Source organism: Carex rostrata, chromosome 35 (assembly GCF_964058835.1).
Source record: "Carex rostrata chromosome 35, lpCarRost1.2, whole genome shotgun sequence".
Lineage (NCBI taxonomy): Eukaryota > Viridiplantae > Streptophyta > Magnoliopsida > Poales > Cyperaceae > Carex > Carex rostrata.
This window is the reverse complement of record NC_135952.1, coordinates 2,994,095-3,001,310: the sequence shown is the minus strand read 5'-3', so window position 1 is coordinate 3,001,310 and position 7,216 is coordinate 2,994,095. Positions and strand designations below refer to the sequence as shown.

Genomic DNA, 7,216 nt, shown 5'->3' with positions numbered 1-7,216 from the left:
GTATCCTCTCTCTGGTAAGAAAAGAAGAAAGTATTTTACTCTTTGCTCCCTCTTTCCGAACAAAGTATTCTTCCTCACAGGTACCGTAACGTGGGGTCCAAAACTTTACGGTTCAGATTTACTTAATGTTACTTTAAGATTAGTGTCAGATTAAAAGAACGATCTGGATGCATTAATTCTAGTAACAGTAGCGGTCAGGTACCCAAGAGGATCCGAACTCCGCTCCCCTCCGCTTAGACTCAAAAAAATTCGAATTCCGAGGAATGTGACCGTTTTGTCTAGTGAATATTTTGAATGGTCCAGGACCACAGATTTCACGAGCCCCTTACAACTGATACGTGGGCTCACTTTAATTTAAAGTTCTACCGAAAAGTCGGACCCAGTTTATTTAAAAAAAGATGCCTTGAGCGAGTCCTCTGGAGCATAAAGACAAGACCGTTGTAATTTGTTATTTCCTTTTTCGGCTGGGGAAGGGGTCTTTTCCTGACTGGTGGGGTCCGGTTTTCAGTGACTCATGCTGGGAATCAGGGATGGGTATGCGCATTAATTTCTCCATAAATGGAGCAGTAATTTGTTCCATCGACTTTGCATCGTTTAGGTACAACAAAAAATATTCGGAGGTTTGATTAGGAAATTAAATATTATCTGAAAATCTTCAAAATATATCTATTCATAAATCAAACGGTTTGAATAAGGACAGAGTTATACTTTCAAACTATAAGAGTTAAACACACACAATAGAGGTCAATCATACGAAATTTTTTATGAAAAATGCAAATTAATTTTACAATATCATGAAAATTTACTCTAAATTATATTAAAAATCAAACATAAATATAAAAAAAAATAAAAAATAGAGGTCAATTGACCCCCATTCCTCTGACCTAAGTCTGCCTCTGGTTTGAATGCTTGATCAGACGGATAACTTTTTAATTTAGTTGATCGGACGATTTTTTAATTTTGATCCGAATCTAATATTTATGAAATATTAATTTTGATTAAAATTGTGGGTCAGTTTTAAAATTTGTATAGTTTGTGCTGGAAAAGAAAAAAAAAATTGCTGCATAAATTGGTACAATTTTGGAAAAATAGCTCATGGCCAAGTATTATGTAGGTATTTTTAGTATTTTTCTGTCCTGAATAGCAAAATTTGGGTAAAGATTTTAACAGCGCAATTTTGGCTTCATGCAGCGCACAAACTATATACAGTATTGTTTTGATTTTACTGTCCATGTCCATGTGCTGCATGAAATAAAAAATGCTCTGTGAAAATCTTTACCCCAAAATTTTTACGGAATGTACATCCTAGATGATAATAGAAATTAATGACAGTTCATTGTAATTCCGTTTAATTAATACAATGTTAAGTAAATTGACAAATATTATTACTTAATATCTTTAAAATATTATAATTTTTAAGCTCACGTAATTATGATATATCAATATTAAATATTCACTTTAATATATCGATTTTGCTAGAATTTACTCTATCAGCAATTTTATTCAAATTGTACTGATAATTATTAATGAGAAAAAAATAAGTATTTATATCAAACTCTTTAAATAAAATTAAATTCCAATAATTATTCACTAGAACAATAATTCCTACATATTACCATAACAATTTGCAGGGGCAGATCTACTGTAGCACAGGGGGGTCAGCTGCCCCCCGCTGGATTTTCAAAAATAGTGCTAAAAATCTGCTTTTCGGACCTCTGCCCCTTCCTGGAATTCAAATTGCCCCCCTGTAGTCCATTTTGGAATTCTAATAGACGGAACGGAGCCCATATAAACTCTGAGCGAAACAAATTAGCGAAGCCCAAATAGGCGCTGATCCCAAATAGCGAAAATTAGTTGAACCAAAATGTTTTTATTTTTTATTTTTTTTTGAATTCAAAGGTAGAGACTGTCAAGTTGAACCAAAATGTTGATTTTAAATTTCCTATAAATGTTGAATTGTTGATTTTTTTCAAGTAATTTAGGATTTTTATTATATTGATTGGTATTTTTTGTTGTTATGTTGAATTGTACCCGATAAGCTATTGTGTTTGAACCCGATAAGCTATTTGCATCCGATTATTGCCCCGCCCTGACAAAAATCCTGCGTCCGCCCCTGACAATTTGTGCATTTTATGTTTAAGAATAATTTCATGACAAGTGAACATGCTTTCAAAGCATCAATTATAACTGGATGAAACAAAATAATATTGCATATAATGACGGTCGTCACCTCACTACGATAAAAATATATCTAAAAATAACTATCGAAAAGAATGGCAGTCTCTATTAAAAATAAATAAATAAAAAATACACGGTAGATCTCAACTTCTTCTTCTTCTTAATTTTTTTTGGCAGTCTTTTATTCTCTTTTGATGGGTCTCCAAGAAAATATTTTGAAGCGTCAGTAAATCATCTTGTAGCCGCTCTTCAGCACTGTCAGCACTTTCAACAAAAAACTAAATCCATCTGGTCAGTTAATGCACAATCTAAAGATCATTGTTGCATAATGTATTCACTTTGAAGCGGTGACTCAGTTAATGAAAATAAAATTATAAAAAGTGTTTGTTAGTTTGCAATCCTTTTCAGCTCTAAACCTTTTTTTTTTTTGGGTTCTTACATGGCCCGTAGGCCTACATCAGTTCAGTTAACTCAAAAACCGGATCAGAACTTTCTCCGGTATCCCAACCATACAATTTTCCTTGCTGAGCTAATCTGTGCGCTAATTGAAGCCTTGGATTTTCCCTGTTGCAATGCCGAACCTTAATGGAGTAATGCCCCTGTGACTGGAGCTTCCAGGCCGCCCAAATCTCTTCATATGATCTCCAATCAATAATTATAGGGAGACGATTTTGAAGGGCTAGTACTGTCTCTTTTGAGTCAGAGTAAACAACTCCTTGGCCACCTGTTTTCTCATTTAGCAGCCTATACCCTTCCACCACAAGTTGAACGGTTTGAATCGACTGTTTGAACTTTGAAAACTTTGAAAATAGAAATTGTAATTCGGTGTCACCAAAAAAGGATGTAATCGGATCCCTCCTCATATAACAATTAATATTTTGTTCCTAAGGATAGAGTTATGTATATGTAACATGCCTATAATTAAGTCGATCCAATCTAGCTAGCTACCTTTTCAACATGAAAAACCCTTGGGCTCTGATGAGCTTAATCATGATTAATTAGCTGATGATTAGTGTGATTGCATCCAGGGGATGTGAAGCACTCCAATATAGAGGAATGCTTACCCCCTACATGCAGTACTGTTGGGAATAAAGTTAATCCTAATTGGAATTCTTTCTAAGCCGCCTATCCATCTCTCATTTTTTCATGAAATCTCACTAATAATGCTTTTTTTTTAATTTCTCATTAACAAAAAACAATTCTTGATTTTCGCTTGTAACACTCGTATCTTTAAGTTCAATCGATTCTCCATTGTATCTCATTGTAACCCAACTGGCATCATCCCAATTCGAATTAAAAATTATTCAAATTAAAAATAATTATGGATATGTTTTTAATCATTTAGATAGGGTTCATATGAAATTAGAGTTAATTTTATAAAAATAAATCTGAAAAATGGCATCGATCGTTTTGTCAAAATATTGAATTATGACATGAACCTCAGAAAATAACATAGTTATTTTAAATATTCAAGAGAATTTTCAGCCACATTTTAAACGAACCTACGACTTTTCGATGAAGACCTGCTAATGAGCGAGTTTGAACTAAACTCGGTCCGGTTCAATTTATGAAATCTGCAAACCCCGAGTCGAACTCAGCCCGGATTTGAGAAAATCAAGATCGCATTCGCCCCATTCAACTTGTGCTTAATAATTATTTGTTTGTTTTTCCTTGTCTAAGATGCAATTTTCAACGGTACGATTACATTATTTGGAAAATAGTAAATCAATGGGCAATACCAAATAGTTCTCTCAGCTGTTCGACTCGGATGAGAGGGAGAGGGAGAGGGAGAGAGAGAGAAGGGATGAATTGTTAAATGCGCTCCAAAACAAATAATTGGTGTGATTACTCTAAGCTAGGTGGGTCCATGACCGCAATCTTACACAGATGGACTGCAGAGTAACACCACAGAAAATCTAATCAAAGTGTAAAGTGACTGGTTTTTTATAATACTTGTTTGAGCAGGCATCTCTCTCTCTTAGGCATTGAGTGTGTTTTGCCACGTGCTGAGAGAAGAGGAGATATATCATTAAAGAGATAAGAAATAACTAGAGAGTTTGAATGTCATGTGGGCCCAACATACCAAGTTGAGCTTATTTTATTTCAAGATGCAATTCTCAATTAGTTAACTATTTATCTCATATAAACTTAAACTATGACTTCTCAATACAATTCAATCTTATATATGATTGTAACGCATATTTTTCTTATTTTCAAGATTCAATATTTCTACTTGACATGATGAGTATATTTTTTTTTATAATTTCACTCAATACGTTTTGTCATCATATTCGATATATAAATATTATATATATCGTATTTTGTATTTTGCGGAATGTTATACTATTTGTTAAAATAATAAATATATTTAAGTTTTCTAGCACTATTTGAATTCTCTGATTTGTGTTTCACATTCGCTTTTAGCTGGAATAATATCTTATTCTGCTATTTCGTTTATTCCATCCCAGATAAAGAGTCTATCATCATTAGATAGGGTTAGTAAACTCACTTAATTTAAAATTAGAGAGGGTATTAGAGGATATATTGGTCAGTTTATTTTTTAGAATAATTAAGAGAGGATAAAAGAAATAATGAGAAGTTTTGAAGGGTATATTGAATATTAGAGTGTTTTTACGGAAAAATTAGTTATTTTAAAAGTTTGCATGAGTACACAATATTTTTTTCCAAAACATAAACTAGTCAGCTAGTAGTAGTAGTAAACTACATATAACTTTTATGGTAAACATATTTGAATAAGATTATTCAAATTAAAAATAATTATGGATATGTTTTTAATTAGTTAGATAGGGTGCATATGAAATTAGAGTTGACTTTAAAAGCCGTTTGGCCTTTCATTAAACAATTTAATTTTTTTCTACATTATAAGACTTTTAATGACTTTAGAATAAATCGCCAATCTAAATTTAAAATTGATTCAAATTTTATAGATATTTTATAATAATTGGAAGCACATCTATACAATTTTATTTTTATAATTTAAATTAAATGGACCATATAAACATTAGAAAAACCCTAAACATCTCTCTCGACTCTGTCGTGCGTGACCCCTTTTCTTCCTCAGAATAGTATCCTCTGCGAGGTCGTTCCGTGCGGAGCTGTACGGAGCTTTTAATCTGGTCCGTTCGTTTCGGATCGAACGGAACAGATCAGATCTTGTCTGAATGGAAAAAAAAAATTCTCCAAATTTGGAAGATTTTAATCTGGTCCGTCCAATCCGAAACGAACGGACCAGATTAAAAGCTCTGCACAGCTCCGCACAGAACGACTCCGCGCAGAGGATATGCTTCCTTTCTTCCTCTGTCGCTCCTTTTCTCAAACAAGAAAAACCCTAAACATCTCTCTCTCTCTCCGATATCGTCGCATCTTGTTAAATCCCTCAGGAAAACATTTAATGCTGTACCAAGATTCTGGATTACCGCCAGTTCCAAGTGAGATTTCAAACTATTTTCACTTACTCTTTTTTTTGCTTCTTTAGATTTTCCCCCTGCTAATGTTGCTCAGAAACACTTGATTTTAGGTTATAGAAAGGTGGATGAGAAGATCTCGAGCGAAGGAGTACAAGGAGACCTTAGTGGCCGCCACTCAAAACTTCGGCCAGAAGAATAAGCTTGAGTAAGGTGGATTCGGTCCAGTATTCAGGGTAAATTAATTAATTCAGGTTTGCTGAGATATATATTTATTTATCATTTTGAAATTGATAATCTTGTGTTGTATTCTAATTTACTGTTCTTCTGATTTGTGTGCTTTATTTTGTGACCAACTAAGAGAATAGAGGTCTAATCTTTTGCATATTAATAAGTACCTTTTGCTTTATTGTGAAGGAAAAATAATTTCGTACTTAATTTTTGTTGCCAGAAAATACTGGGACCTTTTATATTCACGCAGTAAGAAAAGCCTTCTCTTTTTAGGCAAGGTTTCCATACTGAAAGAAAAAAAAACAAAGGGGCTTCTAGAGATATTGAATTTTGAATATATGTCTGATCGGTTAACTATGCTACTGTGGTACTTGTAGCAAATTGAACTAATAAAGCGTTGTTGATTCATAACAAAGAGGGGAAATATCTGTTGATAGCAGTATGCAGTATGAAAATGCAGGATTCATAACATTTACCAGGGATCGTTAAATTGACACTTGTTACAACTGTCCTCAAATCAAAGCCAAAAAGAACTTTAGAAATAGAAAATTTACATAATTTGCTATTAAAGTTAAGCAATAAAACCTTTAGCTTCTAATTAGAAATATTTTATACCAATTTTTTTGCATTCCTTTTGCAGATTCTGGGATTGATTGTTTTTTAGAATGCTGTCGATACCGATTGAGAAGTTGGGAGTCCGAGTCGATACTAAAAATGCCGAAAAGAACCTTCAATTACATCTAATCTCTTGTGCGAGACATCCTCATGACCAAAAGCACGCACTACGTTTTTGTGGATGGCACTGCCACGGCTGTGAAGATTAGGTTGTCGTTGCTCTCAGGCATCTCAAGCTCTGGTGATTCTCTGGTCAATGTAGGTACTGCATTTGGTACCAACCACTCCACTGTTTCTCAGGTATACAATCAAATTTTACATTTATTTGTGCCATTTTCTTTTCTTTGATTTTTCTGGATGGCACTACCATGGGGAGTTCACGTTGATGTTTGCCTTTGGGTTGATACAGCACCTGGGAGAATTATAGTGTCTGTTGAACAATTTTGAAACAATTCACAGACAAAAAGTAACTCCCTCCTTTGTTGCAGTGCGAATGGTCATAACTCTGACAGTTAGCCTCTTCTGATTGATGGAGGAGCTGGAGATCATGAAGAATCTCAATCTTTTCTATTTTACAATTATCTTTCATTTTTATGCTTACTGCTTCTTCTCTTTTCTATGAAGGAGCCTCTGATCTTTAAATGATGTACATTGAGTAGAATAAGGAGCAGTAGAAGCTAATTCATGGTTTTTAATTTTTTTTTCTTGTTAGACCCATTTCTTTTTCTTTTCTTTCATAAATCTGATCTGACCTTTTCCTTCTTTTC

At 33.7% G+C, this 7,216-nt stretch overlaps 1 long non-coding RNA gene across 2 annotated transcripts; it reads left to right on the top strand.

The window, feature by feature from the left end:
• Positions 1-5,527: 5,527 nt before the first annotated feature.
• Positions 5,528-7,216, top strand: LOC144549636 (uncharacterized). 2 transcript variants are annotated; one of them, XR_013509745.1, is made up of 4 exons: positions 5,528-5,627; positions 5,717-5,839; positions 6,475-6,749; positions 6,938-7,216. It is a non-coding gene; the product is annotated as an uncharacterized LOC144549636 (long non-coding RNA). The 2 variants fall into 2 exon arrangements; XR_013509744.1 differs by having other exon boundaries at positions 5,717-5,857.